Source organism: Psammomys obesus, unplaced genomic scaffold (assembly GCF_907164565.1).
Source record: "Psammomys obesus unplaced genomic scaffold, mPsaObe1.curated_primary_1811, whole genome shotgun sequence".
Taxonomy (NCBI): Eukaryota; Metazoa; Chordata; class Mammalia; order Rodentia; family Muridae; genus Psammomys; species Psammomys obesus.
In genome coordinates, this window is record NW_026587216.1 from 49,067,028 (window position 1) to 49,078,949 (window position 11,922).

Below are 11,922 nucleotides of genomic sequence, written 5' to 3' on the forward strand. Positions count from 1 at the left end.
ACAAAAGGAAGTATTTTAGGATCTGTTACTTTGCCTCTCCTGATTTCTTTATGATATTATATCATCTATTTTCATAATTAACCTTATTTTCTTTTAAATTATTTTCCCTCAGAATATAACCAAATTGCCTCCGGGTACCCTGCAGGAATACAGGGTGAGTGTCTGAAGACAGAGACAATCCAGGAAGACTGTGCATCATGACAATTATTTGCATGTTTAAAACTGTGAACGTCACGGTTCTCACTTCATAATAATAATTATAGAGACTCAAAGTAGTGACAGTGAAGAGCTTATTCTATGACCTTGCAAACAGAGCAGCAACCTAAAGGAAAGATGAAAATGGCTGGATTGGTACAGAGCAGTGGTTTTTATATCTCTAATCACTTTTCCCTGCTGGAATTCCACATTGGCTGACTTCTTCAGAGCACAAACCTCCCCAACTCTGCTAGCATAGGAGCCACTCTAAAGTCCCCATCCTTCTGGGGCTAGAGATCCCAGCCACCTTGCTGGTTTTCAGATAGCCATGACATCCCTAACAGGCTATTGGCCAATGACAATCAGTGAATGAAGGCAGCAAAACCAGATATAGAGAGACAGAGACTTGAAGCAAACACAGAAGACAAAATTTAAACAAGTGTCTACTGACCTGTAGACAGATGGAAAGCCATATGATGCCTAATTCAGAACCTCCAGTACTCTAACATAGCCACAATGTTGAAATACTGGCTCAGCATTTTCAAATTTTCATGAAACTATAATTTCAAAAGTATAACAAAGGCACAGAAATCAGAGATGCTCGAAGACTTCTCACCAAGGACAATGTAAGCTAGCAAACAGGAGGATAGCTTTAAGATAATGAGAAAAAGATTAGCTTAGAATCTCATGACCAGAAAAAAAAAGATACAAAGAAAAAAGAACTTTAATAAGAAAGACAAAATTAGATTATCTTGTGCAACAACAACAATAACAAAAACAAAACAAACAAAAACAGGTTGGATCAAGATATTCCCCAATGAAAACACAAAGCCCCAATTGAACATCTGTAATTACCAAATAAAGCTTCCAGTACTTCCAGTACTCTAATTCCAATTAGATGAAATGATTGAATTGTTGGCCAAAGACATTCCATTGGAGCCCCCTGCACAACCCCCGGGTTATTGTCAAGGCCGATGGTTGTTCTCCACAAACTGATGATAGCGTTCTATTGCTGAAGACACTATCTACACAAGTCACTGAACAGGGTGAAGTCCTGCTGGTGTTTATTCAGAGACTTCAGCCCTTTATGCTGGTGTTGATGGTATTGTAAGGTACTTTTATTATTATTATGGAGAAAGATAAAAAACAACCAGGCTACAAACCCTTTGATCTACAATGTTGACATTAATACATGATATGATAGAGCAATGGTTTTACAAAGGTTGTGGAAGTCACCAACCAATATCTACTTTTACTTAAGGCTCTCTCCATGGGAAGAAACCCATATATAATGTTACATAGATGACCAACTACTTAAGACTAGATAGACCAGGGACCTAGGCAAAGCCAAATACAGTTATTCTGCTAAAGGAATATAGCAAGAAAATGACTAATAACAAAATTCTGCTATAATCATAGATAAGTATCTTGCTCAGTTTTCATCTGAAAAGCTTTCTCCAGCAGTAAATGAGACCAAGTATAGATACCCACAGCTAGCAAATACACAGAGAGTGAGAGAACTTAGAATATTCAGCACTAAATGAAATGTCTCAATAAAATCGCTCCATTCATGGCTCAAGGATATTGATGGGGGTTTTCTGTAACATGTTTTTAACTCACACACTTGTTCCCAGAAATAACGACTCTGAGGCTTAAATATATTTACAAAAATCCTAGGCCAATATAGCTAAGCATGTTTACTAACTTGCTCATAGCTAATATCTTATTTAGTCTATTCTTAGCTCGGCCACATGGCTGGTTATGTCTGCTCAGTGTCAAACATCCATCTTCTACAGAGTATGGGGCAAATCTCCACCTCCTGGCTCTATCATAGAGTCTCTCTCTCTCTCTCTCTCTCTCTCTCTCTCTCTCTCTCTCTCTCTCTTTCTGTGTGTGTGTGTGTGTGTGTGTGTGTCTGTCTCTTCTGGAACTCCTGACTCCTATTTCCTGCCTCAGCTAAAAAGGCATTACCTTTTTTTTTTTTGACGGTTGGTGCTTCCATACAGACACAAGACTATTCCTTCTATGTTTCTCCCTTTAAAGGGCTCTTTCTCTTACAATAATAGGCTATATACAGTAATAACAATCATGAAACAATCTGGTAAGATTTACATTCAGAATGTCCATCCCATATGTATTTGCAACTTTGAAGAATGTACTCGACTATCTATCTTATCTTGGTGAGTTTAGAATCCTATACTTAAATTATTTTTTATTCTAACTTGTATTATCAATCTAAAAATATCTTCTTAGACTTAAAACATCTTTTTAAAACATTTTAAATTCTAAACAACTTAAGCTTAATTGTGAGACTATAACTATCTAATCTTCAACCCCATCAGAAACTTGAGAAGGAATAAATATTACCTCAGTATATAGAAAGTGCAGAGCAAACAGCTTCCAAAATATAAAAATGACAGATAGACAACTGGCTGCCTGGACAGTCACCCCAATTTTTTGTTACTTTGGGACACCATCTTCAGTTTTCTGGCCCAGTATATCTGGCAGACATTTTTGTGAAGCAGGAATTATGAACCTATGGCATGTTGTATATATTTCAGCTTTTTAAACTCTGTGTAATGAAACACATGATCTATTGTATGGCATTGCTCTAATGTAGCACCAACAAGTAGAATCTCGATTCTTACCTCAATATATTGCGTAAAGGTTTCCATTCTAATTCCTCAAGCCTTTGTGAATTTCTTTCTTGTGGAACTACCTTTTTTGATGTTAACATAAATTGCAGGTTGGATTTTTCTGAAGATTTTTAATTCTGGTTTTTAAAATTCTCTAAGCTTTGTTTCATAGCCTTTAATCCAGTAATATATTTTTCAGTTCTTTCTTTATTTAAGTCTGTCTTATTTTTATCTCTCCTAAAGAGGATATACAAACTTTAATTGTTACACGGAAGCATATGGGCTCCAGATGCCTTGTGTCATTGTTTCCATCTTTTTTTTTAATTTTATTTTTTTCTTATCAGTAACTTTTTATTAACTCTGTATCCCAGCCGTGTCCCAATCCCTCATTCCCTCCCAGTCCCTCCTTCCCTCCCTCCCTCATCTCCACCGTGTCCCTTTCCAAGTCCACTGATAGGGGGGACCTCCTCCTCATTCATCTGATCCTGTTTTATCAGGTATCTTCAGGACTGGCTGCAAAGCTCTCCTCTGTGGCCTAACAGGACTGCTCCTCCCTTGGGGGGTGGGGAGGCCAAAGAGCCAGTCATTGAGTTCCTTTTAGAAACAGACCTTGTTCCCCTCACTATGGGAAACCAATTGCTTACTGAGCTACCACAGGCTACATCTGAGCAGAGGTTCTAGGTTACATTCATACATGGTCCTTGGTTGAATGTCACTCTCAGAAAAGACCCTGTGCGCAGATATATTTGGTCCTTGTGGAGCTCCTATCCTCTCCCCATCAGATTAACTCCCCTTCTTTCTTATGATTCCCTGTACTCTGCCAAAGGTTTGGTCATGAGTCTTTGCTTTGAAAACACTACTAGTTAGAGTCTTTCAAATGCGCTCAGTAGACTCCTGTAAAACACAGTATATACTCACTTATATAGATCTATAAGATGTGATAAACATAACGAAATCTGTACACCTAAAAAAGATAATCAAGAGAGCGGACATGGGGTAAGATGATCAATCCTCGTTTAGAAAGACAGATGGGATGTGCATTGTTTCCATCTTTAACATAGAAAATATTTTTCTTTTTTAATCTCAAAACCAAACTCTTCCTAGGATTATTTTTTTTTATGCCCAGCTTCCCCTTTCTTTCATTGTTTTCCAAACTCAATACCTTACTGCTGCAGCTGCTCGGGGCATCTAGGCTTGTACCTTGCATTGCCTTTAGTCCATTCAGCTAGCTTGTGCCATGATCACCTGAGGCCAGACTCGTGCTGAGTGGCAGCACTGCAGGTGCTTCGAGGAAACCCTGAGAGAAATTGCCTTGCAGGTTTGGACCTGCCTGTTGAGTTAGCTGCCTTGGCACAGTTGGCTGCAGTTCCTTTGTTCTGTGCTGCAGTTCTGGGAAACTTTTTGCCTTTGGGGCATGAGGCTCTGGTCTGCTTTTGCTCTCTTTAAAAATATTTTTTTCAGTAATAATCTTTATTTTATTCAATTTTTGGCAATGTAAAGATAATGCAATTTTTTTTTTGAAATTTCCTTCTACTTAAAATAATAGAAACCTAAAACCCCTGCATAGAAGTAGCCCCTGGCAGCTCAGTGTCAAAGAGGGTTCCCCAGTAATAGGAACAGGGATCATCTCTGACATGAACACATGGGCTGGCTCTTGGATCACCTCTCCCTGAGGGGGAGCAGCCTTACCAGGCCACAGAGGAAGACAATGCAGCCAGTGCAAATTTAGTGGACTTGGAATTTGTTTTATTTTTACTTTATTCTTATTGATTACAGTTTGTTCGCTTTGTATTCCAGCTGTAGCCTCCTCCCCCATACCCTCCCACCCTCCTTCCCTCTTCTTCTCCCATGACTCTCCCCCAGTCCAATGATAGGGAAGGTCCTCCTCCCCTTCCATCTCACCCTAGTCTATCAGGTCTCATCTGACTGGCTTCATTGTCTTCCACTGTGGACTGGTAAGGCTGCTCCCCCCTTAGGGGGAGGTGATCAAAGAGTCAGCCACTGAGTTCATGTCAGAGATGGTCCCTGTTCCTATTATTGGGGAACCCTCTTGGACACTGAGCTGCCATGGGCTACTTCTGTGCAGGGGTTCTAGTTTATCTCCATGCATGGTCCTTGTTGGGAGTATGAGTCTCAGAAAAGACCTCTGCCCCAGATTTTTTTCATTCTGTTGCTCTCCTTGTGGTGTTCCTGTTCCCTCCAGGTCTTTCTATTTCCCCCTCTTTCACCCTGCACCCTGCCCAAAATTTGGCTATGAGTCTCAGCATATGTTTTCATAACCTGCTGAGTAGAGTCTTTCAGAGGCTCTCTGTGATAGGCTCCTGTGCTATTTCCTGTTTTCTCCCTCTTCTGATGTTCTTTCCATTTGCCTTTCTGAATGAAGATTGAGCATCTTACCAAGGGTCCTCCTTCTTGACTAGCTTCCTTAGGTGTACAGATTTTAGTATGATTATCTTATATTATATATTTGCGTTTTTAATTTTTTATTTATTATTTGTTACAATTTATTTACTTTGTATCCCAGCTGTGGCCCCCTCCCTCATCCCCTCCCAATCTCACTCTCCCTCCCTCTTCTCCCCCATGCCCCTTCCCTAGTCCAATAGGGGAGGTCCTCTTTTTCACCTTATATCTGATCCTAGCCTATCAGGTCTCAACAGGACTGGCTGTATTGTCTTCCTCTGTGGCCTGGCAAGGCTGCACCCCTCAGGGGAAGTTGATTAGGGAGCCTGCCACTGAGTTCATGCCAGAGACAACCCCTGATCCCCTTACTAGGGTACCATAAAAATTGCAGGCAAATGGTGCTAACTAGAAAAGATCATCTTAAGTGAGGTAACCCAGAAGCAGAAATACACACATGGTATACATACTTATTCCTAAGTGGTTATTAAACATATAATAGAGGATAAACATACTAAAATCTATAGTCCTAAACTACAATGAAGACCCTAGGAAAGATGCAATCTTCATTCAGAAGGGCAAATGCAATAGACATAGGAAGCAGAAGACAGGGAACAGGACAGGAGCCTACCACAGATGGCCTCTGAAAGACTCAACTGATGGAGTTATTGAAGCAGATGCTGAGACTCATAGCCAAACTTTGGCAGAGGCCATGGAATCTTATGAAAGAAGGGGGATCTAGGCCTGGAGGGGACAGGTACTCCAAGAGGAGACCAACAGAACCAAGAACTTGGTCCTGGGGGCTCTGCAGAGACTGATACCCCAAGGACTATGCTTTCGCTCTTGTGTAAAGAGAACAAGCCTCTTGTCTGGCCAGCAAATTGCATAAGTCTCCAATTCTCTGTTCTACCAGCCTCTGCCCAAGTGCTCAGTCCAACTCTGCAGTGGTTCTTAAAGGAGTTTTGCCTGGATTTCTGATTCAGCTCCTGTGTCTGGGACTTTTCGTTTAATGCCTAAATCTTGTGTCCTAATCCTGGAGTACATGCCATATGAAGAAGGGTTTTTTTCACCCATACCCTTGTTCCCAGAATTACTGACTCTAGGTCTTAAATATATTTTTAAAAGTTTAGAGCAATATACCTAGGCATGACCCATTTTTGCTCAGAACTAATATCCCATTTATTCTATCCTTAGTTCAATCATCTGGCTGATTACTTCTGTTCAGATTCATTTGCCCATCTTTTTCATAATCTGTGGGTGAATTTTTGCCTTCTGGCTCTATCCCAGAGTTCCCTCCCTCTCTCTGCTGAATCTCCCTATTTTCTGCCTCAGGTAGCATGCTATTAGCTTTATATTGACAGGCAATGCTTCCACACAGACACAGGAGATTCCTTCTACACAAAGAACTCTATGGAAGAGGAAACAGAAAGTGTATAAGAGCCAAAGCAAATGTAGGGGATCAAAGACTCAAGTCCTTCTAAATCCAGTACAACTGATGTGCAAATAAACTCACAGAGACTGGAGGCATGCTTAGAGTTTGATACACCAGATATATAGAGTCCTAGAGCTGAAAAGAAAAACAGACACATGCCTCCATCCTGACCCAGAAGTTATCTCCAATTGATAACAACTTAAAATGAAAAATTAGTTTTCTCCAAAGGAGTCTTACTGAGAAAACACACCACACTTCAGGGTAGTCCCATGCTCAGCAGGTGATGGCAGACACAAAATAAACTCAACTGCATCTTTGAAGGCTGTCTGTCTCATAATGTTGAGTGTGAGCAATCTCACAAGTCCTTAACATATATTTTATGGCTTTTGGCTTTCTGTTTGTATGGGATTCCTATGTGTGCACACATCTGTGTGTATTCTTAGAATGATTGACTTGCCCACAACATATTTGATATAAGGGAGGTTTATTGTGGAGAAGGAGTAGGGGTAAAGGGGGGGCACCTGTGATAGAGAGAGGCAGAGAGACAAAGAGAGACCAAGAGTAAGAGAGCTAGGGAGCCTGAAGGGGTCCTCTAATCAGGCACGAACCTGGTGGTGGCAGTAGATGATGACATCAGAGATTGCTAGGCCCCTGAAAGGCCAGCTAGTGGGAATGCACGAAGCTAGCAGGCTACTAGGCTAATATTTTCCCCTTTAGTTTAATTAAAAAATGACAAACTTAGGAAGGAATGGTGAGGTGGAATGAGGATGTTGTGCTCAAAAAGGCTGGTTTCTGCTGATTTGAGGTGAGGACATCTTTGGGGATTCGAAGGGAATGGGTGAGGAATCCCACCCTCTGAAATAGGCAATCGGTGGGAAACTTAAGCTGTTGATTGGCAGTTCTAATGTGGAGTCCATCTAACCTAAGAGGTGGATACAGAGTGGATTTTCTGTAGCTTACAAGAATCCTTTCTTAAGTTTTAAAAGAAGATAGGTTTAAACCTGTTAACATTACCGTTGTTTGTAATATGCAATATGAAATATTGTAATAATAGGTAATAATGTGCAGTGAAATACACATTGTAAAAAAAGCAGTAGATATACATCTTTATGTCATAGCATAGCAGAGGCTTGGGAAATGATTTTGAACACTCTCTAAGGTGAGCTCAGGGAAGGCAGAAGCCTTCTGAGAATTAGAATGGGCAAAAGCTCCCTTGATCTTGATTTTCAGTGTGACTACACTTCATGAAAGAGGAGCTTCTTTCCTCTACCCAGAAAACTGGATGAACTAAAGTCTAGCTCAATGAAAAACAACTTTTAAGTCTATTGCAGGAATTTGATCTCATTGTGAACCCCAAAGTTGTGAATTGTCAAGCCCTGTTTCTTGATTGGTGTGGTTGGGCCCTATCACACAATTTCTGTTTATTGTGAACAGGTGGTTATGGTGTGGTTCAGCCAGCCCTAACACAAACCTTTCCGAGCTTTTTTGGACACCAGATATAATAGAGTTAACCCTAGGTCAGGAGGTGGAGCAAGAAACCATTTGACAAGGATTAAAGAGTATAAGGGACTTTGAGTTGAAAGCTATTTAAGACAGCATAGAGAAGCAGAAAACATGTTTTAGCCTAAGCCCTGACTTTAGCTTAGGCTTCAGCTCCTCAGCTCTCTGGCTTTTGGGGGCTTTGAGCTAACAAGCCTTTGGCTTTGGGTTTTTGGGGCCTTTTCCTCCTGGGCTGTCACTTGAGCTAGTGAGCCTTTTGGATTTTTTCCATCCAGACCTAAGCTGAGAAGGAAGGTCAGCTGAGTGCTTTCTCTGCCTTTCTGAGCTACCATATGGCTCCTGAGTCTTTACTGGTAAAATAGAATGGTTGGGATTTTCATTTTCATATAGCAACATAAGTCTCTATTTAAAAGACAAACCAAAGAAAATTTAAAATCTTGAGCTTGGAGCTATGATGTTCTGACATAGTAAGATTAATACATTGGAGCTCCACTGATTAATATCAAAGCTCTAAACAGTCTTAATACAACAGCAACACAGCAACCGGAAGAAATCTGAAGCAATTTTTTTAGATACCTTAATTACCTTCTAATACCCATCTAGGCTTTCACTTGTATTTGTTAACCTTACAACATCCTCTTAGATCCTAAAACACTTTCTTCGGTCCTCACAACTGACGCTTCTATGTCCTGAGGCCTTATATAAGCTTTACATCTTTCTTCCTATCCAGTTGTTTTCCACGAGACACAGGTAAGACTGCTGGGAGGAGTCACTGTCCTTTAGCTAAAGGAATAGTAAAATGCTACACCTGAGACTTGTTTGTCTTTTAACATGAGGCCTATGAGCAAGGCAAACTGGTTTTTTCCTTTTTAAGTTAGAGATCTAGTAGCTAGTAGTTTTAATGAGCTAATTGACTAATAAGCTAACAATGGTTTCCTCTTTGCTCTACATGAAGACTCTTCGTTCTAGTTCCCTATGACGTAAATTATTAACTTCAGCTCTTCCTTGCTTTGCTCTGTGCAGTGCTATAAATCTCCTTCTAAACATTACTTTCCCACCGCTTACACAATTTGACATGCTGTGTTTTCTATTATCCTCAAAGTGTGCGTAAGTTTCTCTTGAATTTTTTAACCCATGTTATTGTGATATGCAGTTTGGCATCCAAATGCGTGTGATATACTAGCTGACTCTCTGTTGTTTTTCTTTAGTTTCCTTCTGTTGACCTGAAACTACTTTGCATGGTTCTGTTCCTTTTTTCATGTCACATTTGTTTTATGACTGAGAATGACGTCTGTGTTGGTAGATATCTCAGGCAAGATTGAGGAAAATGTTCATTCTGCTACTTTTTAGAGTAGTAGTGTGTAGATGTCAATTAAATCCAGTTGACTGATGGCTGGGTTCAAGTAAATGATAGCCTTAAGTATTTTTTCTGCTATGTCTACCAATATTGAAAATCCGGTATTTAAATCTCTAGGTGGAATGGTGGAATTACTTATTATTCTCCGTGGCTCTATTATTTCCCTCATACATTTCAACAGTCTGTTATCGCACCCACGTGAACTGGAACCTTTATTAGTATGGAATGCTACTCTGCCTTTTAAAGTCACACACACATACATATATGTTTGTATGTGTGTGTACAGCATTAAAGCTGATGCCATTTATTTGGTATGATAACATAACTCTAAACTTAAATTTTAAACCATGTGAATCTTTGTATGTAGAGTGCATTTTAACGATCTTTAAACTGGTGTGCTCAGGCTAGAAAGATGCTCAATCAACAAAGACACGCAAGCGTGAGAGCTTGAGTGAGCATCCCCAGAACCCACATGAAGAGCTAACATGGGCACATGTGTCTGTTGCTCCAGTTCTGGGAAGTTGGAAATGGGCAGATCCCTGCAGCTCCCTTGCCATGAAGCCTAGCCAATTCTTTAAACACCTTTTTCAGTGAGAGACTCCTGAAAACAAACAAACAAATAAACAAGGTGGATAGCAATAGGAAAATCTACCTGACATAGATCTCTGGCCTATGCAAGCACCCACATGAACATGCCATAGTCCTTCTCTCTCTCACATACATTCAAATAGTATGTTTAGGTCATTATCATTAAAAGATTATCAATATTGTACTTAGTATTTATCCTGCTTATAACGTATTGTCTCCATTTGATTTTTTTCATTTCCCTTTTCTTTTGATAATACATTACAACTGAAGAGACAGGAAGGCCAACTTTTACTGTAGTAGTTGGAGAGGTGACAGTCTTGAATGGCATGGAAGGCCTGGCAATGGGAACAGCTGGCTCAACACTTAGTGGTTGACATGGTACCAATTTCTTCTTCTGTTATTCAGTCCAGAACAGCCCACATAAGAGTGCTATGCCCCTCCCACATGGGTCTTCCCTCCGCAATTAAATCTCTCTGAAAGTTTCACAAAGACATATTCTGACGTGTATCTCTGATGTGATCCTTACTATAGTCAAGTTCATAACTGAAATTAGTGATCACATAATTTCAGAGGAACATTGTAAATAATGGAGTTTGTCTTTACTCCACATTTTAGTTTCAATTGTCTTTAAAATCACTGTGATTTCTGTAGAATTTGTGGACTGTATTTATACTAATCTGCATTTAGCCCAAATAACATCTCTAACCCAGATACCTTTGGTGCCTTGCTTGTTATTGTGCTATGGTCACTTACTTCATTTATGCAGCTATTATGATGATTAGCACCCTGCTTTAATTTTAATAGAAATATGTGTGCTGATTCTAAAACTCTTTTATGTTTATATGATTATCTGAATTTCTGGCTGACCTGAATGATTTTCCTTTATCCAGATTAACTCCTCTCAACCTCTTACAAAGCAAAACTATTTTAAGAAATTTCAGGTTTTATTTATCTGTTTATTATTTGTTTCTCCTACAACATTAAAAGATAGTTTCAGTAGACAGAGAATCCTGCATGTGATTTTGTTCCTTCAGTGTTAAAATTTTTTACTCTGTTCTTGTTGCTTGAATAGCTCCTTGTCTAATGAAAACATAATTTTTAATGTAGTTACTTATGTCTCATTGACTGATGAACAAAGACTTTTAATGTGAGATTTTATGTTAATCTGAGGAGCCAGCAGTAATCATTTAACATTTATTGTGGCCTTTGCGGTCATAGACTTTATTTCAATCAAGTTCATTTTTTCTTTTTTAAGTTGTACCCTCTTTTCACCAAGGAGCCGCACCTAAGTGCAATGTACTGTTCACAAGCCGAGAAATGAGGGAAGTGGTACATTTTGTGGTGTAACCCCAACTTCTGCTTAACATATTCACTCAGCACATCCTTTTCAGACTATACATCAATACTACATTTAGGGAAAACTGTGATACTGATACCAAATTCCTTCCAGTATCATGCAAAGCACCTGCCAAGGGCTGACAACAGAAGACCTGAGAGTCCTCAGGCACATCTCTCTGTGGCTGTCCTTCCATGAAAAGCAGTGCATCATCCAAGATCATGGCACTTTCCAGAGCCAAGTCACAGGCAACAAGCCATCCTGAGGGGCTATAGGAACCTGTCAGCCTTGTCTCCAGTCCAAACAACCTTGAAGATTCATCTTTTTTGTAGCAAAACTGAACTCATTTCTACTTCTCTTCAGTGGACAGAAAAGTACATGCAAAGCCATCCATGCCCTCATCCCCTGAACCTGTACATAGGGAAGGTTTGATGGAAAGGGAAAATGTTTACATATTGAATTTGGACTGATAATCATATAT